Here is a 26,469-nt window from a genome sequence, read left to right as displayed (position 1 = left end):
TGGATTTTCTACCTTTGACCAGTATGAACAGATGAGACACATTGGTTTTTAACCTGAAATGGCAAGAAAAAAACTTGGTTCTGTGTTCACTCATTTTTACAACATCATCTAGCCATGCTGCTGCTTCACTAATCAGACAGATATGGTAATTAAATTTAAAAATCTGCTACAATATGTAAATTATTTGCTTTATGACCTGATACCTTGCCCTGTAGTTTCTGTTGAACTGCCTTCTGCCAAGTCGATTATATAAATGCACCAGAAGGGATAAACTGTACAGCTAGCTTTATGCAATGAAACTTGCAGGCAAGTTTCATGCAACTTTAGTTGCTTAAATGTTCCATGAAACAAAATTAATACAGAAGCAGAGACATATATGCTTATAGGACAGATGAGTGAAAGATCAAGTAGGCTAAAACCATAATGGCTGTTTAAACATTTTAAAATGCTTAATGTACACAGAACAGACAAAAAAATGTCAAGTGCATAGTAAAAAATGCTATATAAATCAATAAAAGCAATGACCAAAGAGGTGGTGAGATGATAAATTGCTGCAAATATGTAAATTACACCTTGACGGTGACTTTATAGCAACAACAATATGGTGTATCAAAAAATACAAGCTGCTCAGTTGGCTAATTTGTGGAGTAATTGAATGTTGGTGTAGTGTAGTGGGTAACATCTCTGCCTTCTACGCTGTAGACTGGGGTTCAATCCCCACCTGGGTAAGCCCCCTACACTATACCAATAAGAGTTCTTGGGCAAGACTCCTAACACCACCTCCGCCTACCTGTGTAAAAATAATCAAATTGTAAGTCGCTCTGGATAAGAGCGTCAGCCAAATGCCGTAATTGTAAATGTAAATGTGTTTCATTCACTTGCACAGAAATTATGTTGCTGCTAAGTCACAACATGCAACTAGCTGAATGAAGGTTTCAATGTGTAGAGCCAGCCTGTTACAGGACTGCTACAGAAATCACTCTGCTTCATGTTCATATGTGTTGAGGATGGTTCTGTAGCACTAGAAATGACATACAAGTACTAAAGGTACATTCCATACCATAAGAATTACCCAAGGTAATACAAATGATAGTAGCAGCATGCTAATCTCGATCAGAATGACAAAAAAAAACTATGTAGATTACATTAAAGTACACTGTAGTTAAAAAAACACTTTTTATAAAGTTCTATAAAGTTCCTCCAACCATTCGGATGAGAATATACTTTCTGTAATGACACCTTTGTATTACTACATCAAAACCATGTGGAGCAATCTTCGGAGCAGAAACTGAAGACAGTTACAACATATCATTGTGTTTTTTTGTGTCAGTTTGATGTCAGCGTAGTGAGACAATATAAAGGACGACTACATTTTTCAACTTAATATGCAGTTCCTACGATCAAGAACATTTGGTGGGATTTATGTACACCTCTTTTGCTGAAATTTGAGTCTGCGGCTTCTTATAACTCTGTGGATGCCTTGCAAAACCAGGCAGCTATAACCTTCAGTTTAAGCTGAAACACAAACTGAGGATTAACGCAATGTAGAGTTAAAGGTAAGAAACTTAAGTACTTTGTTGAAGCATATGGGAAATCTGCAAGCCCAAGGAAAGCCACCATCTCACTACGTATGGAATACCTTAAGCACTGTTGAGCAACAGTGCATCTCCATTCATTGATTAGTTTATCAGCTACGGTTTCATTCAAGACTAAGGCTGACCTTAAACCAGTGTAAATATGTTCTGCTCAACTGAATGCTACCTTCCATTGAACCAAAAGGTACAGTCTAAAAATAAAAATAGAAAAACTAAAAATTTCTCTTAAAAACTAAGGTATGGTAACACCTAATTTAACAGTGACCTTATTACATTATAAAGTACAGTGTAACCACAAACTATCAAATAAAGATCTTAGAAACGATGCCTGTTACGGCATGTAGTGTAATGTGCATTCCATAAAAAATATGACATAGTAGTTGTTTATTGTATTACAAATTGTTAGTAGAAAGGTCCATTATGGTGTAATAATTTTTCAGGTCTAAATGACTATAATAACATGATATGTGTGATGTGTGTGTGTGTGTGTGTGTGTATAGTACTATAATATGCAAAATTATATTATTCTAATCTCATATTTTTATGTTATATGTGCCCTACACCAATATCCCAATTCAGTGCTCCCTCACAGTTTCATTAATTTTGCTTCACATTTATTCCAGATTCCACTGGATTAGAGCAAAAGTGTAAAACTGTAAGTGGGCTCTAAGGACTGGCTTGTGAAATAAAACTTGAAAAGTGTTATATTGTGAGTTTAACAGATTTTCTAGTGACGGATTTCCGTTTAGCAAAAGTCCCTCCAACAAAATGTTTAACATTCTACAGCTGTGTGAGACACTAGGTGTCTTATGCAAATATATGACGCTTCTTGGATGTGTTAGCATTCCATGTCCCACATAGGGAAAACAAAATGTTTTCATTTCTGTGTGAAGAGTGTATTAGCATAGGCTACCAAGTGAATGAAAAGGCTCCTTAGAGTTTCCAAAGTACATATTTTGATAAAAGCCAATTACAAATTATAGAACACAAACGCTGTCACTAGTAGACTTAATGCATTTTCACATCAAAGTCAGCAATGTTACAAATGAGGAAGAATAAACAACAAAACACATTCTATTCCATGCTGTTGAGCTTTTCTCCAAAGGTTGCTAGATAAGGAGTTACAGCATGTATAAATAAGAATGTTAATCAAAGCAAGGCCTTTTAAATAGACAGAAATAGTTTTGTCTCATGCAGTTCTTTTTAATTAAGGTGTAATTTACGGAGATCATAGTTTTCAGATATTTTATCAAAATGCCTTATTTAAAAGGGCAATCCAGCCTAAGAGTAGCATTCAATATGTGATGGGTTTAATATTGTATTGTACAGCACAGCTTTGCATCCCTCATTCTGATCAGTTAGACAACATTCACAGAGATTTATTACGGGCAAATCCAGACAGGGACAGACATAACCAAGAATGAACACAGGATAAACAGACTACGGAGGCTGGAACAATGACGCTAAACAACAAAATCCAAAGCATACACTACAAACAATACAATACACCTCAAACAAAGACCAGCCACCTAACATGGGAAAACACAGGGCTTAAATACAACAGGGATATTGAGGGACAACAAGACACAGGTGGCAAACACAGGTGGTTACAATCAAGGGTGGAGTCTAGAAACAAGGGGCAGGACAGGGAAGAATCAAAACAAAAAGCACATGGACAAGTAAACAAAGACACATGGACAACTGGGAGGGGCCAATCATGACAAAATGTAATTCGTTACTGTACTGTACTTAAGTAGTTTTTCTCTGTATCTGTACTTTACTGTCCATTTAATTTCCATTTAAGTTTAAAATCTGACTTTTTACTCCACTACATTTTGAGAAATCTGTCATCCCTGGTTTATGTGTATATAAAAACATAACATGTTGAAATGAAAGAAGGGCAAAGCAAGAACACCAATCAGGGCACAGCGGTCACTTTGTTTTGAGCTGGTTTTGACCTGTTGGTCATACCCACCCAGTGCAGCACACGGTTCAACGTCAGTGCAGCAGCGTAAAAGAGTCTTTTCAACATAAATGATGAACTAACCTAACTTTGTGTAAATAGACCACAATATAGAAATATGTCCACATATGCAGTCGTGACTGGCGCGTCTTTTTTTCTGAATTTATACAAACACTTTCATTTTATAATAAATTTGTTTTTGCTAGTTTAGGTTTATGAACAGAACAGAGACCTACAGATCAATACAGTAAAGGAAAATTCATTTGTGAATCTGTGATTTAAAGCACGTTTTTATTAAACTTAAACTTTAAGTTGCAAATAAATCTTAAATCTACCTTAATAGTTAACTATTAACTAGAATAGTTTGCCTTCAGTGTTTTGTGCTTATGATCATTTTAATAGACGTCAGTGTCACTAATTAATGACGTTCTATTAAAAGACTGGTTTACCAAGAGAGACACTGGAGTATTTTCACCTAAAATGAGTTGATGAAGCGAGTCTGGTTTAAAAAATGATAACAGGACATCAGAGCGATAATTAATCTTTTAGTACTTTTAATTTTAATTCTTAAGTACATTTGATGGCAAATACTTTTGTACTTTTACTCAAGTGGAGGCCTAAAGGGAGGAACTTCTACTTTTACTAGAGTAAAATTTTACCTTGTGGATCTCTACTTTAACTCAAGTACATGATTTGTGTACTTCATCTACCACTGGATTTCATTCCATTCCCACAGGTTAGAACCATTTGTCCTGATCCTGCTCACAGTCCTGCATCTAGCTGGTTTCCATCTGGTTCCATCAGCTAGCTGGTTTCCAAGACCTGCCTGGTGAAAAAAGGCAGTTCTCTGGCAGACTTGCTGTTAGTCAGCTTCATTGTCATGTATTATTATTTTATACTTTATTAAAAGCTCTTTTACAAATATATAGAATGAGTTCATTCTGTTACATGTCTATTTATATTATTTAGATATGCTATTTACTATTCACTATTTAGTGATATATGAATATATGTACACACATGTAGAGTGTACACTGTGTACACTGTGCTGCTTCTGCTCACACCAACTTATTAACCTTCACTCCTGCACATCACCAAGAAAACTGGCCCTGTGTGTCTAGATGTCAAGGTGGGTACACCACCAAGCATGCATTGCATAAATGTGTCAAACAACCACTTGTAATCACTCTAACAGCAATAAAGATGTAGAGGCTGATAAATACACTTGTGACAAAAATAAACATTTCAGACATTCTGCATTCACATATGCACCCCAAAGATTTTCCTCACAAGCTCCTCCCAACTTCAAGATACATCATCTGAAGGGGGTTTCTTAGCATTCAAACTTGAAAATCTCACTCTCGGGACTATTGTGGCACTACTATAATAACGATAGATGTAGCAATGGTTAAAGTCCTTAATTTAAAGCTAACCGTATAAGACGCAGTCAACAGGATCGTTCTGACATTCACCATTTCCCCCAAACCCTCTTTGTCTAATGTCCTTCACCTTGAATAATGATGTGGAAAAACTCCCATTCTTAGTGCCTACAGACAGCAGCCAATCATACTGGAAATGAATCCTGCAGTGTTAAGCTGCTAATTGAGTTTCTGCTTTTCTTGAACGCTCAAATTATTGCAGATGTAGTAATGGTACACTATCCTCTCAGTGACCTTCCTGTGCTGACGGGATCCATTTTAAGCCAACTGGCAGTATTTACACCTCTCAAATGCCACCTGGGAGGGAAAAGGAGAAACATTATATCATTTCGATGTTCTTTCTGAGAGAAGTCAAAATTAATTACTCGTCAAAGTCTAGAGGGAATCAAAATAAGACTAATATAAGAGTGAAACCACATAAGAGCAAAAGCACACTTACATCCAAAGTAATGAATTATTTGACTAGACTGTCTCACTAGAACAGTTGGTGAACACCTGTTGGATGCATGAATGGCATTCAGGGTGCAGGTGATGATTAAGTTATAGCTTCAGTCCCTCTTATAGTGCCGTCATTCTAGATTTTAAATCATTCTTGAAGGAAAAAAAAAGATTTTTTTCAAGATAAAGGAGGTGTAATTCTTCATTATACTGCAGAAATTCCCATAGAACAACAATGAGCAATAGATCTGATGCCCTATTAGTTTTCCATGGGGAGGTGGGGCAATGCTAGTTTCCCAAAGGACATCTTTAGCATTTCATGAGGGAACAGTGTTTGTGTCGTAGGACGCAGCAAGTCTTGTAAAATTGTGTCATACCCCTTTATATGTCCAATATAAGCAATGACTGGACCCAATAACTGCCACAAATGGGTGTCCATATTATAGAAAATCCATCCATCCATTTTCTAAGCCGCTTCTCCGTCAGGGTCGCGGGGGGATGCTGGAGCCTATCCCAGCAGTCTTCGGGCGGAAGGCAGGATACATCCTGGATGGGTCGCCAGTCCATCGCAGGGCAGACAGACAGACACAGACAGTCACTCACAAACTCACACCTAGGGGCAGTTTAGCATGTCCAATTGGCCTGACTGCATGTCTTTGGACTGTGGGAGGAAACCGGAGAACCCAGAGGAAACCCACGCAGACACGGGGAGAACATGCAAACTTCACACAGAGAGGACCCTGATCACCCGGCCGGGGAATCGAACCCAGGCCCTCCTCGCTGTGAGGCGACAGCGCTACCCACCACGCCGCCCTATAGAAAATCCATCATATATATACACTTTACATTGGACATTGTGAATTAAAGGCATCCTTTGGCCTTCTCAAAATGCACATTCACATTCAGGAGAAATGGTGAAAGAGAAAGTAGCACAAAGCTATGTTACTTCTTTCCTGTTGGGTTCAGGTTTTGTGCTCCTTACATTAGCTTACGTGTCTTTGGCCTCAGAAAGAAATATATATAAGGTTTCTATAAGGCAGTCTGACACAAAATACTAGCTTTGTGTAGCTCACAATGTAGATTTTGTGTTACTCACAATATGTTGTTTTTGTTGAGCCTAGATTACTAATGTGTTGTTTGTTTGTTTGTTTTCAAAAACTAAAGGTTTATAGTATTAAGCCGGCTTTACTGGTTTACAGGTTACACGTGAATCACATTGTTCAGGGAAATACCAAAAAAACAGAAACAGAAAAAAAGTGATTAACAATCTGGATGGTGCTTTTCTTCTTTGGCCCAAAGAACACAAAATGTTTCTATAAATGTTTTCCTCAATCTGAATCCTGGACTACCTCACCAACTGACCACAGTATGCGGGGGCACGGAACAGTGTGTCTGATATGGTGGTCAGCAGCCTTTTATTTTTACTTTATCACTTTTGTGAGAGTGTGTATGTACATACATTTTGCACACACTCATGCCTGCACACACACACACACACACACACACACATGTTAAACTCCTTCAGTGTCCTGTCACATACTGACTAGCGGGTGAAAGTAGGGTACAAGACTCATAAATCATAAAAACAGGGTTTGCAAGTGTGGGAGTGAAAATGAAAGTCATTAAAAGGCATGCAGAGTGGACAAAATAAAAGAAACACCACATGAAAAAGGGCTATGACTTTGAAAGTAACAAAGTCACATTTACAAAGGTGGCTACTCTAATTAGCCATATTAGGTTGAATACCAATAAGCATTAGCAGTGTCAGTTATAAAAGAGTGATTTAATCAGCATTTTGATGGGAGTTTTTTTTATTTCTTTTTTAGTGTGAGTCACAAAAGTGGTTCAAATGCAAATTACCAGTAAAACTGCATAACTACTGAATGTGTGGGTGAAAAAAAGTCTTGAAAATCATGACAATTTATGTCAAATGAAACAAACATTTCCACTGAAGCTGTGCCATGTGTTAACACAGTCTGGCAACTAAGAATCCAATGATAAACCACTTAATGTAAGCTTATACTGCCTGGTTGAAGAGTAGTGTGCAAAAGTCAGGGACCGCCTTTCATTTATAAAATTTCAAGTCAAAATGCTAAATTTGCTACATTTTCTTCAGGATGAATAAAGTATCTATGTATGTATGTATGTATGTATGTATGTATCTATCTATCTATAAAATGGTCATTTAATCATGAACTTTTTCAACATCAGGAAAAAAACAGAAAACATATTGCACCTGTCTGAAGAAAACCATGCATCTTTTTTTTTGCTCCAGAATTGCTTGGAATAATTTTTTTTTTTACATTAGCTTACACTGAAAATAAAGAATGTTTTTGTCCTCTACTGAGAGCTTTTTAAAACCATTTAGGAGATAATTTAACAGAATTTAACAGTAAATTAGTCAGTAGTCAGAAGCCAAATAGTAGTAGAAGCAGAAGAAATATAATAGCAAAATTTGTATTATTCAGTATTTTTGCCTTTATTACAGCCATTATCTTGGTCAAGCTTTCAGTTTTTTAGCAGTGAGTTAGCAAATTAGCAAAAAATGATCTGTAAAATTGCAGCTGCCCAGGTCCAAAGTCAAATACAAATTAAAAAAAAAAGTCAAACCAAGTTAAAAAAATTTACCGTTAATTTACTGTGGTCTGTGAAATGTGCACATAAAGGCATTAAGTGGCATGGCAGTATGCTTTAGCTTAAAATGTTCAAATTAATGTTGTTTCCATTGGGAGAAATTTGGGCATGTGAAGCCTTAAAGAAAGTGATGTATAGGTTGTTGGATTATTGGGGATTGGTTGTATGTGTAATCTTAGTATTGCTTTGTTGGTTTGTTTCACTGCGTTGCGCTAAAATATGTTGGATGAAGACTGCACTGCGATAACCTCATACCATGCCATAGCGGAACACAGCACATTTAGAAATTGCTTGAGAACTTCCTGCAGTCTTTATGCAACCAGGGATAAATGACAAATAAATAACAAAAAATTTTACTTGTCATATATATTTCACTCAAAATTATGCAGCTTGATATTAATGTAAAAAAAAAACAAACTTCAAAAAAAGAAGAAAATGTGCAACCAACACCAGGTCAACACCTGTCAACACCTGTGAAGCATTTGTTCCCAGGAGCTGATGACTTGATAATCCTGGTCTGACTTAATTGAGTACATTTTGCACAGCTAAGATGAAAGCAGAGAGATTATGGAATGAACGGAATTTACCGACCTGTTTTCAGTGAATGTCGATGGAATAATCCAGCATTTTTCAGACAAGTAATCTTGTCTGTTGCTTCAGTAGCATATAATCGATTTCACAAATCCGTACACTCATGCAGGCACACAGGGTAAACTTTCTTACCGTCCTGTCAAATGTTGACGTGCAGATCAATGTGGACAAAATATTGGAAACAACACACAAAAAAGGGCTTTAAACTTTGCAGTAACTAAATAACAATTTAAAAAACACGTACAAAGATGAGCTATGTTAGGCTGGGGAGGTAGGAAATGCTGTCTAGTGCCCCACAGGGCAACAATAGACCACTGCCCAGCTCTTTAATGCTACTTCGCACCCTGGAGGGCACCAGTAGGCTGGCACTCAGCTCCCTAGCAGTGCCTGGTGCCCCAGAAGGCAACTATAGACCAGCACATAGCTCCTGAGCACCAGCTTTTTTTAACAAAGGGCACCAGTTGGCCAGTCTCTAGCTGTTTAGTGTCACCTAATGCCCAGAGGGCAACAACAGGCCAGTGTCCAAATCAGTGCTGTTCATCAGAAACAAGCATGTGGAGGTGGACAGAAAATTGGGAACAACATTTTGAAAATGGCTTTATTCTTTGAAGTAGCCCAAGCAGAGTACAATGATGAGCTATATTAGGTTGGTGTGGCAATAAGGACTGTCTCTAGTGTTGCCTATTGCCCTGGATGGCAACAGCAGGCCAACGCCCGGCTCCCTAGTGCCACCTAGTGGCTCAGTGGGCAACATCAGTCAGGTAGCCAGCTCCTACCAGTGCTTTGCCACTGGCACTCCCTAGGCTATGTTCTCACTCCAGGTAAAAGTAACCTAAATGCAATCAGATTTGTTTTTCGTGTGGCAGTGTAAACAGCAAAAAACACATTGACTGAATTTGAAATGGGTCCATACTCCCTACATAAAGCACTGTATTGGTAATGAAACTATGACTTCTACATCCAAACAGTGCACTAAATATTAGGAAGGGAGTTGTATTGTTTATGGCTGAATGTAAAAAGCTTTCTTTAAGGCAAAAATGCACTCTTTTGAGTGAAGAGGCCATTATTTCATCACTTACATAGTGCAGTACATAGGGAGCTGAGCTGGGAGCCATTTGAGATTCAGCCATTAAATCTGATGTTTTCAGTTGTGATTAGGGCCACTTTCATATGAAGCACCGAAATCTGACACATGGCTGTGTAACTATTGTCTGAACAGTCAGATCGGAATGCATGTGACTTCTGGGAAATCCTACTCAATTGAGTCACATACACAGGAATAGCCCCTTTTGGCATCGTCATCAAAAACCTTGTTGCTATGGTTAGGCTTTATGTCTCTGGTTTTGGAGGATGAGCAAGACAAGTACAGGCAGAGTAAACAAGTAAACTTTTTTTTTTTAAAAGATCCTCACACAGATCAAGTCTCCTTATCCAGTATATATTGTCCTTTGGCACAGGGTTTACATCCCTTTACTAATGTTCTTTCCAACAGGCAAACAACAGACACCAAACTTCCTTTCTCTGCTTAATAGGCCACAATTCCACAATTAAAACAAGAAGCTGACAGTATGATAATTATACTGTTTCAGCAACTGCCCATTGACTTTTATCATAAATGTTTTTATCATCAATGGTTTGTCAAGGTATATGTGATTTTGATGAAACTGCTTGAAAGTTTCATCAAGCATAAGGAAGTAGGATAAGCCAAGGGCACCGTTGTGTGAAGTTAAAGGATGTTCAGTCAACACTTGTCTATCCATCATCATGTGAACGTGTGTTTGTTTGCTGACAGTGCATGAGAAATGAATGAGTTTCATGCCTTCAAGATTAGAGTGGAGAAAAAAAACTGCAAGAAGAGGGAAAACTGGCGTAAGCATCACAAAACCTCCTCTTCTTATTTTGATAAATTTGTATGCGATGCTGTGAAATATGAAAAATGTAGTACTGCCTCCTAACATGGACTTAATCTTCACTTTTCCAGTCTTGTTCAAAATACCCAGATTGCTAATGGCTGTGGCAGGATGTCATCCCTCAATAGCGGCTTGATCAGACAAGCTGTTAGCCAACTGACGAGCACTCCTCATCAGTAACATTTATCTGCGTGAATATCTGCCTATAAAGCAAGTGCTAATCAGTGGATCAATGTCAGCTTATCTCGTTTTCTTTTCCTTGAAGAGCCTTCATTTGAATTGGCAGACAAAAAGTGGTGATGGGTGATTGAGACATGAGGATGGAAGCTACGAAATACTCCAACAGAAATACAGATCTGTGACTAAATACGTAGGAGAGAACGCTCATAAAGCAAAGACTCAAATATGGGATTCTAGTAAAAATCTTTAAATGGCCTACAACCTTTACATTACGTCTAACTTTAAAAAGGTTTCCATTTACAGAAATGGATCTCTAAAGAAATGTACACTGTAACGTTTTTTGAAACTACCAAAACTGTTTTTCTTTGGCATCGCCCAGACCCTGCAATCCTATCTGCATTAAGTGGTTTAAGATGATGGTGATGATGATGATGATGATCATATGGTAGGTATGTTAAAAATATATGATTATTTGCACAGAGACAGTAGTATTTGTGTTTTGTCTTTTCAATTGAATATATATATATATATATATATATATATATATATATATATATATATATACACACTCACCAACCACTTTATTAGCTACACCTGTTCAATTGCTTGTTAACACAAATAGCTAATCAGCCAATCACATGGCCATAACTCAATGCATTTAGGCATGTAGAGGTGGTCAAGACAACTTGCTGAAGTGCAGACCGAGCATCAGAATGGGGAAGAAAGGGGATTTAAGTGACTTTGAAGGTGGCGTGGTTGTTGGTGCCAGACGAGCTGGTCTGAGTATCTCAGAAACTGCTGATCTACTGGGATTTTCACGCACAACCATCTCTAGGGTTCTCAGAGAACGGTCTAAAAAAGAGAAAATACCCAGTCAGCGGTCAGTTGTGTGGACGAAAATGCCTTGTTGATGTGAGAGGTCAGAGGAGAATGGGCAGACTGGTTCGAGATGATAGAAAGGCAACAGTAACTCAAATAACCAACCAAAATCTCTGAGGAACGTTTCTAACACCTTGTTGAAAGTATGACACGAAGAATTAAGGCAGTTCTGAAGGCAAAAGGGGGTCCAACCGTTTACTAGTAAGGTGTACCTAATAAAGTGGCCTGTGTGTGTGTGTGTGTGTGTGTGTGTGTGTGTGTGTGTGTGTGTGTGTGTGTGTGTGTGTGTGTGTGTGTGTGTGTGTGTGTGTGTGTGTGTGTGTGTGTGTGTGCTCATTTCTTTTTCCCATAGACAAAACCAGATTTGAAATGTGGATTTGGGCACGTGGCTGACTATGAAAAGATGCACAACCTCAGTGGTCTATTGTATACTAATTATCTTGTCCAGGTTCATCAGCATTATGGCCAAGAGGATGTAGCCATTATCCTGCGCATACCTTACAGGTCAATCACTGATTATACCGAAAAAAGTCTCAACACACACACAGCCTCTCAAGCAAGTGTCATTATGCCTGACACAATGAAGATTTCTCTGCCCTGACCCTTCGTACTGCCTCAGACAGGAGGTGCTGCTCCTTATGTCATGGAGCGGTCAGCTTTCATGTTTCCACAAAGCAACATGGCCTTCTTGTCAGGGTGAAAAGGAATTCAGGCAATGAACCATTGTAGCTGGAGACAGGCTTAATTATTACATCCTTCTGTAGTTCACAGACAGGCCTCCAAAAACACTATTATGTGAAATATGACATTAGCTGGGATCATAAGGACTTTAACATGACCTGTAATGATGACAGAGGGCTTTTTTAGAATAAGACTACAAAGATGATACTCTGTCATATCTTCTTTTAGGCCTACATTTCATATCTAAAATGGCACTGCTAAACGCTAATGCAGATGTGAATCTCAGTCGTATATGTGAGAAAGATTTGATTTAATTGAAAAAAATTGAAGTAGTTGAATCACCACCTTCAGATCAATGTTTTGTGATGTATTGATGCATTTTTACATACTTATTATAATTGCCACAGGTCTTTTTATTACAGGGCAAACCTAATGGCCAGATGGTAGGCCTGTTACAGTTATTACATAATCATCTGATTGCAGTTATTCAAGCTGATTGCAGTTATTTTAGCAAACCATAACTGTTTTCAACAGTTGTTAGCTTTCAAAAAGGGGCGTGTTGGGTGAATTTCCATCTGTTGGCTTGAGGCAAATGCTTGAAAATAAGTGAACGCAGAAAACGTCTTATGAAAACAGCAACCTGTTTCCGACTCTTGCTATAAAACCTTTAGATGGTGGTGGTGAGTAATGTTTGTTTATTCGAGCTTGAGCTGTGTCTTTTGTCAGTAGGGAGGTACTAAATATTGATAGCTAGAAAGGAAGATAGCAAATCAGGCCACTTTAGCCATAATCGCTAATTTGGCCACTTGAGACTTGTGCTTTAATAGCTTCATATATTATATGAAAAAGGCCAATTACACTGTCAGTCGTTATTTATCTGGCAATTGACCACTTAAAATCTCATGATGATGGCCGGTCTAGACTGCTGATCTGAGATTTGATCTTAATAAAGTTGTATAATAAAGACAGGAATCTGGTCCTAGATCAGTGCTCCTATTCTCAGACGTTTTGTGAATGCAGGCCCAGATATGGTTATTTTCCATTCTGTTGGAAGATTGAGGGACTCACAGCATCTGTTACTAGGAATTTATGCTAAGGTAGGACCCCTAGTTACGTTTGGGTCCTTTAAATGAAAACAGTAACTAATTAGACCAGTCAAACTAGTCGTATAATAAGCTTAGTCTTTTGAACCAAGGCATATGAGATAAAAATTCTATGTGTGAACTAATGATATTTTTTTGTAATACATTTACCTCCCTACTCATCCTTCAGCAGACAAGAAGTGTTTCAATGAGAAGATGGTATTCAAGGCAGAAATGTGAAATAGAGGATAATGAGATAACTAGGTACTGGGACAGGCAGTCACAGATGGAGAACGAACTCATTAGCACTGTGTATTCAGCTTGAAAATCAGCAAAGTTGCCTTGGGGTGCACAATATGGACGACCTTTTAGTTCATCTGGTCAGCCAACATCCTGTCCTTATTGTACGTCTGATTTGTCATGTGTCCTCCTGCTGCCCCTTTATATAGTGTAAATGTCTTTTTTTTATGATATACATCTTTGGTATGCTTTGCTCTGTTTCAGCAGAGGTCAGTAATTTCTCACTGGTCATTCATTATGACGTTTGATATGTATCTGCTGTCCTCTACTGGATGACTTGAAGCATGAATTAGGTCCAGAAAATACAAGAACATATAAGACAAAAAGATTTGCAATATTTTATTGGTGTCTTCTAATTACTCTAATTATTTTTGGCAGTTAGCATGACGTACAGTACAAAGGCCTATCTCAGAAAGCTTCAGAGGATTTGTGGGATCCCTTCTGATCAACTAGCAGTGACCATCACAGCCCCCAGCTTTCATTTCGAATGCAGAACTTCCCCAAGCATGACAAATGAATTCATTTCCCAATAGCCGTTTTCAGATGGCCAGGCTGGATGAGAATCAGAATAGTTAAATATCAAAGAATATGTGTGAGAGACAGAGAGAGAGAGACAAAGATTGTTTTTGGCTGCTTACTTGATTAATGTCAATACTAAAGTAGTGAACATTTAGCAGAAATCACATGCATTTTCTCTCTGTACCATGCAGGCCCCACTCCACAAAGGGGCATGATTCTATGGTGTTGTTTTGTATTGGCAATGCTGAAAAAAATCAACAATCTTGCGTTGATAGTTATTACAAACAGAGAAACCTGTTGCCTGTGTTTCATTGGGTAAGGACAGTCATACCCTCACAGTCATTCCTTTCAGCCTCCTTGCCTAATTAATCCTGCCATTTGGCCTGGTACCATGACTTTTAGCAGTAAAACATTGTCTTGGAGAGGGTCTCCGACCTAGCTGAGCATTTTCTCCTGGGTGGTGGGAGGCAAAATAAAACATATTAAGTCACACAATGACCACTGAAATAGGCTCCAGCATGCCCCATGACCCAGAGGGATAAGCGCCTTAGATAATGTGTTATTTTTTAGAAACAAGCAAATGTCAAGTGTCATCTTGATAAAATTCTGATATAATAAAATGATCAAATACATAACACATTGTACTCAATATAGCCAAGGAAATTAACCAACAAGGTAATTTGATTTTAGATTTACTATAAACACTTACTATTGTTAGATCACCTACAGTCAAGCCAAAAAAAAAAAAAATATGTTGAATTGAAGTGTTTTTCATCACTGCTGTTGCAAGGCTGGACAAGCTTTACAGAACACTAAAAAAATTACATTCAGCCAGATTTAGCAGGCCATTGCACACATATTTGAGGGGGCAGGGCCTCCAGAATGGTACTATATTGCAAACACTCTTATTAAGGGAGACAGCTATCTTTTTTAAGAGGTAACCAAATTTAGTTTGAGTTCTTCACAATGCAGCCTAAAACAACAGCATTATTGCCCAAAGGCACACTGTGACTAATCGAGCTAGGCCTTCAATACTGGCCATCAATGTCAAAACTACAATAACGCCAACTTCTGCTTGTGTCCCTGTGGGATATTAAGAGTTAACAGCCATTCACATTTCTGGCAATTGTAGAGTAAACTTCGATATCTGAAGCTTCTAAAAGGCATTACATGCTTAGTTGAAAGTTATGACAGACATAATTGCATATATTTTACCTTATAGCAGTTTCACGACTCTAAGTAAGGAGCCCTGACATAGAACTGCTGCCACTGTTTTTCATTTCTGACAGTCCATTTCTAGGCTGCCACTCATATTCATAGTCAGTGAAGTATCTAGGACTTCTAGACGACGATTTTTCTCAAAAGTTGATCTCGGCTGTTGGAAATTAAAACACGATGGTTGATTCCACTGTCACTTCATGATCATGCTGAAGATTGATCTAACATGACAGGATTTCTCTTCAGCTCTTTAAGTCATAATCCATAAGAGAAATTACTTACTTATATTTGCTTAGATAGCAGATAAAAAAAACAATTCCTGTCTAGTTTTCTGCTGAGCACACTGAGGATGGCAACATAGAACACAATTACTGCATGTTGACCAAGAAGACTAGAGTATATAGGCAAAAGAGCAGGGGTTCAAGCCGTTTCTGGGGTCTATTGGTTCATGTGCCTGGAATTTAAGTTGGAATTTAGATATCCTACACAATATTGAGCTAATCAAAACCAGGCAGGTTGTAAATGACACTGAATTTGTGACCATGCTGCTGTTAGCCGAAATATACAGCAAAAATCAGTTTCGAATATATGACCTTTCACATATATGTAATAAATGCCATTTTAATGAACATACTGTACATTTCTGTGTTTTGACAAAAGTTGAATTCTGCACTGTAATTTATCATTAGGTTGAATAGGATTTTTGTCTGTGTTCTATAAAGCTTATCCAACTTCACAACATTTGCTGTGAAAGAAGGCATTTGTGGGCAGAGCATGGACAGGTCAACTGCATCAAATTGAGGGAGATGATGATTTTAGAATGCCTTTTTGAAATGAATGAGAGAAGCAAAACGAGAGAATGAGAAGAACATACTTACAGTTAAAATGGTCAGCAGTGGGCAGAGGAAATCCCTCAAAGCTACCGAACCCCTCTTTAACATGCCAGAGAGAGAGAGAGAGAGAGAGAGAAAAAGAGAGAAAGACTGAGCAACGGGCCCCTTTTAATGTGCACAGATGGTGTGGCGGAGCCTCAAGTAAGTAACACACAAAGTGATGTACTTGTCTAGCCCAATGAGAGCGCTCATTTAGAACTGTCATCCACAGACACATGATTTATTGCCTGAGCCCACTGAAAGCACTAGGACTCCATCCTTCCATCTCAACCGTGCAGCATCGCGACATAATAACAACAACAGAAAACACTGCTCTCATTCCACCCTTCTCACATTTTCTTTCCTTTCATGCCACTCTTCATTCATTCACAACTACTTCTTTTGCCGAGCTTACTCTATCAACGCATGTTGTATTGGTGGTTGTTTTCCAAGTGAAAGCTTCAAATGTATGCGTTAGGTCCTAGAAGTCTACATGACATAGAGACATAACGTGCATACTTCAAGTTAAATTGGCCAGTAATGCCTCGCTCAATCTGCATGCTATGCATTATTAATGTCTATGAAGATCAGAACCAACTCCTCAAAGATCCAAAGCTTCAAGTTCAAATTGCAATGAGAACATTTTTAGGTCTATGGCACCCAGTCTTCTCTAACCTCTGTGAGTACAGAAATTCTGTCCACTGTCCACCATGCAACCATATGTGTGTATTATGTAACATCAGAGGTGATATGTAATTGTATAGTATTTGAGGACATTTTTCCTTGTATCAGTATTTTTTGGAGTACTTTTAAAAACTATTATCAAGTTATTACCATTATAAAAACACTCCCAACCCAAGGAAACACTAAGCTAAACCTAAATAGCCACTGTATTCTTTTACTGATTTCCATTTTTTCTTATTTTAGAAACACAAGAATTACAGCCTATAATTCATTCTTGAAGTTTCAGTCAAATGTTCAATAGATCTTAAAGTTGTGTCATTTTGTAGTCAATGGCATGCCACAATTAGGAATTTGAGGTCTAAGCAGAAGCTGGACATTCCAGAAATTGCTGAAGTTGCTTCCCTGTCCTAAAGTATTAAAAAGCTGATACGCTTTTTCCTGCACATGCATTTCCCTGAAGTGTAACTGGAGCCTCTGAATTGCGAGGTTGTTAAATAGTCAAAATATGAATATTACTATACATACTACAAGCATGTTACCACTCCTGCACATTGAAATGACATTGCTTGAAAGAAGGCTAATACTGTACTTCAACTCTATGCTATAAAAACACTAGCAGCTCAAAGTATAATCTATTTCTGCCAAAGCAGCTTTACCACCGCCTTTGGCAACACTTGTTGGCCTGTTTTAGGGAGGTTGACGGCTGGTGTTAATTCACAGCACACCAGTAGCTTGCAATAATATTATTTTGACTCCTTAAACTCCTTGTAATTTGAAGGATCCAGTTCCAGATAACATACATGTAGGAAAAAATTTATTGACCAACATTTTCACATGCTTCCACAAGATCGACAGAATAGCTTAAACCCAGAGCTTCTTTTATGGTTATCTTAATAATGTTTGAGTTGAGCTAATGGGCAGCAGACAGCCAGTAAAGCTTGAAACTGTGAGCACTGGACCTGGACATTCTACGAGAGGAACGCTGACTTATTGCTGCACTGTGCACAGAACATGTAGAAGGATATTTTGTATGGGAGGTTTTGCTTTGGACCCCTTAACAGAATGCATAAATCTGATGATTGTGAGCACATTGACAGCGTATTCAAAGAGAACTGAAAGATTCTTCCAAGAAGGCAAGTGTATTATTTACTCTTGTCATCATATCTTTATCAGCATGATGATGATTTTGCATTAAACACCAAACACTGACCCTTAGCTTCTATTTGAGTCTGGGCATGTGACGGTATTATCCTACCTAAAATCTGACCTGACACAACTTTTTAATTATTATTGCAGGGTGATTTGCAGCAGTGCACAAACATCACATTTTATCCTGTTATGCCTCCAGACTTAGTAACGCTACTTATTTCAATGTAAAATTCTTACAGAGTGCAACTTTAAGCATCTGAATGTTTTATCTGAATTACTTTTCATTAACCAAAATAAAACTAATTGAATAAACAAGTGAAGTGAAATGTTCTTTTCTAATACTTACAACTGCATTCGAATAAAATATCACTACAGTATTATTACTTAGCATGACACTAATTATCAATACTCTATATACTCTATTTAAATAGAGATTTTGAGAATGTTCCTTTTTTCACCTCTGAATCCTATAGGAGTAAAGATTAGCTGCTCTCGTCGAATTTCTTGAAAGCTGGGTTTGTTTGCCAAATCCCAGCAGTAATGGTGAACGATCGATGAGGACAGAGGTTCTCCAATCAATGGCTTTTGAGCATGGGTGTCTGAAAAAGGAGTTTCACACTCACAGATATGAGCCACAGCTCAGAGCCAGACCAGAGGAGAAGGGCTTTTGAGTGTGAGCGTGATCGATGCTGTCTGAGAGACAGGCAAAATGTGGTTTAAAGTGTGTTGTGATTGATGGCATTTGAAGCTTATCTGGAGAGAGAAAGCAAGCTCTCCATCATAATCTTCGGAAATGACAGTTACACTACTGACACTGAGGAATAGTGACACCTGCTTTTTCATGAAACATACATGCACAACAGCTAAAAACCTCAAAGAATTAATTTGTGGAGTTTTGTTAAAGATGGTTGGTGTTGATCTGTGGAATTCTTGGTGCAATGAAGGGCTGATCCACTTTGCTGAGGCCATCAGAGTGTCCTTTTTTGACCTTCACCTACATTACTAGACCACAGTCAGAGACCACCATTCATTTATTGATTTACAGTCAAAATGATCATCAAGGTACTCATTTTTCAGAAGATACTTCTGAAAAAATTAGATAAGAGATTAGATTAGATGGAGAATGGAGAATGTCGAAGAATACAAGGCATAAAAAGGGCAAAGTGTGGACACATTAATAATATAATACCATTAAAACTATAATATAACTAATAATATAATATCATTAAAAGATTCAGAGAATCTGGAGAAATTTCTGTCTGCAAGGGACGAGGCCAAAAAACAGTATTTGCTGGCCATGATCGTTGGGCCCACTGACATCACTGCATTAAAAACATGATTTTGTAGAGAAAATTATTGCATGATCTCAGGAATACTTCTGAAAAACATTGTATATGAAAACAGTTTGTCGCTGCATCCACAAATGCAAAAAATACTCTAAAATGCAAAAAAGAAACTGTACATAAACAGGATCCAGAAACACTGCCACCCTCTCTGGGCCAAAGCTCATTTAAAATAGACTGAGGGAAAGTGGAAAAGAGTCCTGTGGTCTGACGAATCAACATTTGAAATTATTTTTGGAAATTAAGGAAACTGTGTCCTCTGGGCTAAAGACCACTCAGCTTGTTATCAGCACACAGTTCAAAAGCCAGTATTAATGATGGTACAGGGATGCATTAGTGCATTTGGCATGGGTGACTTACCCAACTGTGAAGGCACCATTAATGCTGAATGATACATACATGTTTTGACAACATGTGCTGCCATCCAGACGACATCTTTTTGAGGGAAGGTTTATTTCAGCAACACGATGCCAAACCACATTCTGCATGTGTTAAAACAGCATGCCTCCGTATTAAAAGAGCTAAAGTGCTAAACTGGCCTGCCTGCAGTCCAGACCTGTCACCACTGATAACATTTGACGCATCATGAAATTAAAAATATGAAAGAGGAGACCCCGAACTAATGAGCAGCTGAAATTCTATGTTAAGCAAGAATGGGAAAACATTTCACTTCCAAAACTACAGCAATTGGTCTCAGTTTCCAAACACTTACAGAGTGTTGTTAAAAAAAGAGGTGATGAAACACAGTGGTGAACATGCGTTCCAAGTTTTTTGGAAAGTATTGTTGGCATCACGTTTTCTCAGGTTTACATGATTTGCATATCATTGCATTCTATTTTTATTTATATTCTGCACAACCTTTTTGGAAATGGGGTTGTATGTCTCCTGCTTTTTTCCTGACAGTGAAAAATGAACTTTTAATTAACTTTTCGTGTAGAAATGAATGGTCTGGTGTTGTGTGGTGCTGTGCATATGTAGCATCTTTCAAAAGAACGTTTTGATTTTTTTTTATCATTGAGAGTGTATTATAACAGCAATGCTGTACCACAGAAATGTGTGTCAAAGTTCACTTTCTTTGCAAAAAAAAAAGAACATTTTTTAACACTCACCTACTATTTAGCATAGCTGCCCTTGACTGTACAATCTTGTTATTAATAGAATGTTACGATTTCGGAAAATGCAATTTCAGCTTTTTTGCTGACTTTCTAAAGATGTCAGATGTTGCCTAAACATATACATGTCTGATGCAGATATGCTAAACTAAACACCAGATATATGACTTGTAAAATAAGGCTTACCATGAAATACTATACTACGAAATTATTCTAGGGAATTACAAATGATAACATAAAACTGTTAAGGTGGTGAAGAGGCATTGTTTTCAGGCAGCAAAATCATTTCACATTCATAACATTTCCTTTTTTATCTGTCCTTAATTGTATTTAGTTTACAGGTTGTAGGTGTTCATTTGGGCTTTTTTTTATCTACAGTGCCTTAAATATTTACGTTCATATTTGCTCATAAATGCATGATTAATTATAATTACATGTATTATGATAATAATGATGACAAGACAATAGCAATAACTACTAGAGTATTACTAGTATCTTTTTGTGTTTTGGTTCTTTATTTGCCAATTAGCCCACACATTTATTTACTAAGTTGACAGATACTATGGTTTAGACACAGCCACCTTATTCTATAGGCATCAGATTTATCATACACAAACTGGGCAACCCTAAATAAACATCTATGTTTTGCCTTTGTTACCTGCATATTGCCAGCAGCCATAATAGTTATGCAAAGCAGAGAATGCTGTAACTCATCTCTTTCAGCATGCAGTATTTCCTAAACCACATTTCTGACACCAGAACAACAATACAATTAGCAGTGATAATGAACACCCTTTGTGGATGAATTGGCGGCAACACTTTTGTAGTCTTCCTGCTGCTAAGTGTGTCCAGTGCAGTTAAACTCTCTGGAGTCTTGGCTTTGTGAACCTCCACTGAAAGCTAGACAGGCCCTGATTTATGGACTGAGTTTGCTGGTGTTAATTACAGCTGGAGGGGGGGAAAGTCCAAAGAACCGGAGACTCCCCCCATTCCTCTTGCTCCCTTTTTTCTCTTTTCACCTCTTCTTTTGCTTTATACCTCCTTTTGATGGTTTGTGTACCTCTAAGATGTCCACAAAGTCACCTTTACTCTTAAAAATAAAGATGCCAAACAGAGTTCTTTGAAAAGATGCCACAGAAGAACCGCCTTTGACTCCTTAAAGAACCTTAGTGAATGGTTCCTTAAAGGGGCACCCTGGTCAAAATTAAAAATATAACCATTGCTTCATGTGTGATGAACATGCCTGCTCACTTCCTTATTCCTTATTGTCTCTAGAACAAGCCCCAAGTATAAAGACTAAAAATCCCCCTTATGATGAAGTATCTTGAAGTTTGGGAGAAATACTTGTGGGTGGGCTGTTTGAACACCCCCCAGGCAGAAGTAAGCCAACGTCACTGCTACATAACATGTCAACATTTTAAATGCTAGTTACAGTTTGGAAAGCCTTTTAAAGAATGATATTTTAAAAGAGATGTCTGATTATGGACCTTAAAGAAGTTTAAAGTGGCTCTTCAAGATGCAAGTATCCTATGCCAATTAAAGGTTACTTCCTAGATCCTTACCTTCAAGCCCATTTAGGAATCTTTAGAATCTTTATTTTAAAGAGTGTATTTGGTTGCTCTTCTTCTGTGCAAAAGTCTGTCTCTTTTTCAGTTCCTTCTGCTCTTCTTCCCCACTTTTCCCCTTGTTAATCTTTCTGCCCGTGGCTCCCTGTCACTCATCCCTCTTAACCCCCGGAGTCCTACCCATAGGCCATTAATTTAATTCTCTCAATGTGCCAAAGGAGGGATGGGTTACCAATCTCAAATTCAAATGTAATTTTCTTTGGGGTCCTTGAAGGTGAGATACCAATCTTCCACTCTTTCTCTTCTTACCCTGCAAACATTAACCAGCCAAAGTCACCCGTCTGCACACAGATTCGGCATCTGCTCCACCGAAATGGACCTGAAAGGCACTGGCAAGTCAGTGCCAAGAGACTGAAAATAGAGTGCAGATTTAAAAAAAAGAACTACAAATAGTTATGCTTCTGACTTATTTCAGTCCCAAGTGGCTAGTGCTTGAATGATGGGGAGAGTTTGAGGAGGACAAGAAATCTCATGCTGGAGAGAAATTACTCTGTAGCACAACTAACTCCTTTTTTTTGAGACCAAAGTATAAACTACCTTAGTATCTCTGACAGACTAATCATCTGATATTGCTGAAGATTAAATTAAAGTGCCTGAAAGTGTCAGAAATTGCAACTGGCAGAACAATTTTAGGTCCGGCAATTGCACAGCCTATTGAATAACGACTGTCATCACAAATCCTTGTATCTCTGGAATAGTAATTTTATAAAAGAAGGGAAAATATTTCTTAACTTTAATGTAGGTTCATGTAACAAGACAATTTTAAGTAGTTGTTGGGACATTTCGTTGGTTAAATTGTCATAAAATGTTCATGGAATGTACAGATGGCATTGAAAACCAATGTTCTTTGATATTCTTCATTTGGGTTATAATACACAAGAACTAGACAGGAATACCTTAGATTTACACATAAGCAACATACTGTGATGCTTATAACAGATAACCGTTTATTTTTGCACAAAAAGTTTTTTTTAGTACTTCCACACCTTTCAAAGTTTTCATTGCATTTTCCCATTCAGCACATCATCAAAAAGTAATAAAGGTGTCCACTGCGAAAATCTCTCAGGGTGTTCCTCAGACATTTATTGGTATGGAAAAATAGCCTCCGAGGTACTGGACCATGAAACAATGTTCCATTTCCTGAGATTCCCACGGACACCCTGCCCTCCAAGGTGAACTGACACGCTCTTGGCAGTCATTAGAAGGCTGGAGTTGTCCACAGAGCCCAGCACTGGGTGGAACTGCTGCATTAGCCAGATCTAAAACGTTTGAACAGATCTAAAAACAGAGTTTAGTTTTGGAGTTTCTGTTATGTTATTAAGGTTTAGATCTGGGTGGGGAAGGGCACACCTGAGATCAGTTATAATGAACTGATAAATTGATTAATAAGACTTGGAGCCAGGGCTGGCTCTTGCCAACCAGGCACCCCAAGCAAAGCTATAAATTCCACCAGTAGGTACCATCTTTTTTCACTAGGGCATATTCAAATGAGGAAATCTATGATTGGATGCCCTACCATTCACACAGTCTTGACACCACAACTCTTTATGATTAATTTTAATTAGGGTAGATCTTCATTAACAGGTTAGCTAACTACTGATGAAAAACTGGCATCAGAGTAGCAGTGCTAGTGGTCAGATGTCCCTTGACAATTGCTGCAGAGATCTACAGAAGGAATGAGTGAGGACAGGATGGAGGGGTGGAGCTGGAAAAAGCAATTGATGAGTGGATAGAATGGGCTTTTGGTGGTGATGTTCAGTGACCTGTGAGGGTAATTGTTTGCACAGCAGGGAACTGCTGGTTCTTGTACACTGGCATGGGGAATAGCCTTAGGGCATGAACATTGCTATAGGTCATTTCATTGTACATTAGTTCACGTAGGCCAGTGTAAGACTTAGGCCAGGTGTTGCTAGAATTTTCTGGAATGTTATCTTGAGACAACAAAATAAATAACTTGTTATTGCAAGATAATGTCATTGTCCTGAGATAACAATATACATAATTCTATTTCAAATACCAATTTTGTTATGTTGAGATCACAAGATAATTAACCCATTATCTCAAGATAACAATTTTGTTATGCTGAGATCACAAGATAATTGACTCAAGATAATTAACTTAGCACAAGTGAAGAACAACCCCAAAACAACTTTACATTTTTTTTTCATTAATATTCAATGTTCATTTCCCATTTTTCCTTTTGTAGAGATTTCTGGGATTTGTTTTTACAGGAACCTACTGTAAAATATACAGTAAACTGTTTTGAATGGGCTGAACTCAGCTCTGAGAGTCCATTGCGACAGACTGACCTGGCATCTTCAAGGTTGTAGTGTCCTGAAAGTATTTCAGATTAATCTATTAAATATTGCGTTATCCCAGACTATAATTTAGAATGAGGCAAAGGGCATCTTGCCAACTCCTTGAGCAGATGGTGTATTCAGAGACCAGAGAGCAATGGTCAGTGTCTCTGCTCCTTTAACGCTGAATACAATGTTTGCTTAATGAAGTAAATGACAGATGTCACTGATAATGAAGTAAGGCTAGAGTCTCAGGCATCCTCCTTGTGCAGCATGGGAATCGTGTTGAGATCAGGAAGCTAGTGGCTGAACCTAGAGCGTGTTTCGAATCTAATCACTTGGCCACAGCCAGCACAATTATTTATGCACCTCAATCCCGTGCATTCGGGCGGCTGACAGCTCCTGTAATTATATCCCTTGGCTTCCATGAACTAATTTTCCAACCTGTCTGCTAATTAGTCATTATCATCCAATGATTGGTCTAGATTTAAGGAAGTGTGTATGTGTGTGAATTTGATTATTGCATAATTTCAGTTTCATCGCGTAAAAGAGGGCATTTTGAAAAAGGGTAGACATAACTGATCGACTTTCTTCTAAGAGAATGTTGTACAACATTGCTTTCGGCCAAGTTTACCCAAACAGTATCCTCACGATGACATTTGGCAGTCCATTAAAAAATAATGAGAAAACAGAACATGCCAGCACCGTAACAATAGAAGAGGAGTGGAATGAGGTGCTGTCCAAAAATAACAGTCACAGTTCATAAAAAAAAGTGCCCTCACTTATTTATGAATAGGGGTGGGTTAAGGATGTTCGACATGTCTCACATAATAGAAAAGAAAAAGTCAATGTCTACATGTGTACTCATTCTTATCCCTTCAGATTTGGTAAACAGTGTGGAACCATAGACAGAACACACTGTTATTCCACCTATGCTTGTCTGGAACAACATGTGTTGTATTCATTATTTATTTGCCAGATTCTCTGCTGTGACATGAAAGTCTATGAAATTTCATGTCTAAGAGTGGAAAAAACAGTAATGCACTACTAGCTACACTCAAAAACTTAAAGGATTTACTTAAAAATATGAAGTGGTTCCATATAAGTGTTAAGTAGCTTCAGAGGTACTTGATTAAATAACATTTATTGAGTAAATCACACTAAAGTGAACTGAGTAAAGTCTAATTAACTGCGCTGATGAACATGCAATGTTGGATTTACTTAAAATGTAATATGTCATAATAATTTTTCATTTACAAGATTATGTAGCTCTGTCAGTTATATACAAATATTAATAACCTTAAGCCTTTTTGTTCACAGGCTTAATTTATGTCATTATGTCTTTGAGCACGAGTGATGTATTTTTCCCCTGTGAAACCATATAATATACTGATTATATACTTATTATTATTTATACTACTTATTTATAAAATAGATGGCCTGCATCAGTTTTAACCTGGCGCCTAGTTAGTAGTGTAAAGAAGACCATTTAGATACACTGCTGAGGCTTTTCGCTATATGTGAGCATACCAGATGTTTTTTTATATGCTCTGCAGGACAGTAACTGTGAACTGTAATGTTTATAACTGACAGCAGAGACCATAGCCGCTGCCAAAAGGGGTTAAACCCATTTCAGAAGACACAAATTAGACTCAAATAATGACTTTTACTCTTATGTAAAACACTAAAATGACCAAAATGCACTTGTCTATGATACAGCCATGTCTTCTAGCTAGTTCAATAAGGTTTATTCTATAATGGCAGCAAAGGGCTTCTCTTCATACACAACAGTGTCACTGATGTAGCGGCATATATAGAGACAAATGGTACAGGCCCGAATCCTTGACCCCTACAATGAGGGGGGGCCGGTAACTGGTGTTATTCTGTGGGGGCTATTTTGCTGCCATGGATTAGATCCATTTGTCCCCTTAAAGGGAAGGATCACTGCAAATCAATAC

The 26,469-nt window shown here is 37.9% G+C and overlaps 1 long non-coding RNA gene across 2 annotated transcripts in view; it reads right to left on the bottom strand.

Annotated features, from left to right (window-relative positions):
- Nucleotides 1–5,018: 5,018 nt before the first annotated feature.
- Nucleotides 5,019–26,469, bottom strand: part of LOC119264596 — a 44,169-nt gene continuing 22,718 nt past the window's right edge. Inside the window, exons 4-5 of one of the 2 annotated variants that reach the window (XR_005131147.1) lie at nt 16,308–16,361; nt 5,019–5,294 (exon numbers count right to left, since the gene is read on the bottom strand). This is a non-coding gene — a long non-coding RNA (uncharacterized LOC119264596). Of the gene's footprint in view, nt 5,295–14,053; nt 14,665–16,307; nt 16,362–26,469 lie in introns of those variants that run through there. The other variant, XR_005131145.1, reaches the window with a different exon arrangement.

Source organism: Pygocentrus nattereri, chromosome 12, assembly GCF_015220715.1.
Source record: "Pygocentrus nattereri isolate fPygNat1 chromosome 12, fPygNat1.pri, whole genome shotgun sequence".
Lineage (NCBI taxonomy): Eukaryota > Metazoa > Chordata > Actinopteri > Characiformes > Serrasalmidae > Pygocentrus > Pygocentrus nattereri.
The sequence above is the reverse complement of the archived record's forward strand: the minus strand, read 5'-3'. Positions and strand labels throughout refer to the sequence as shown.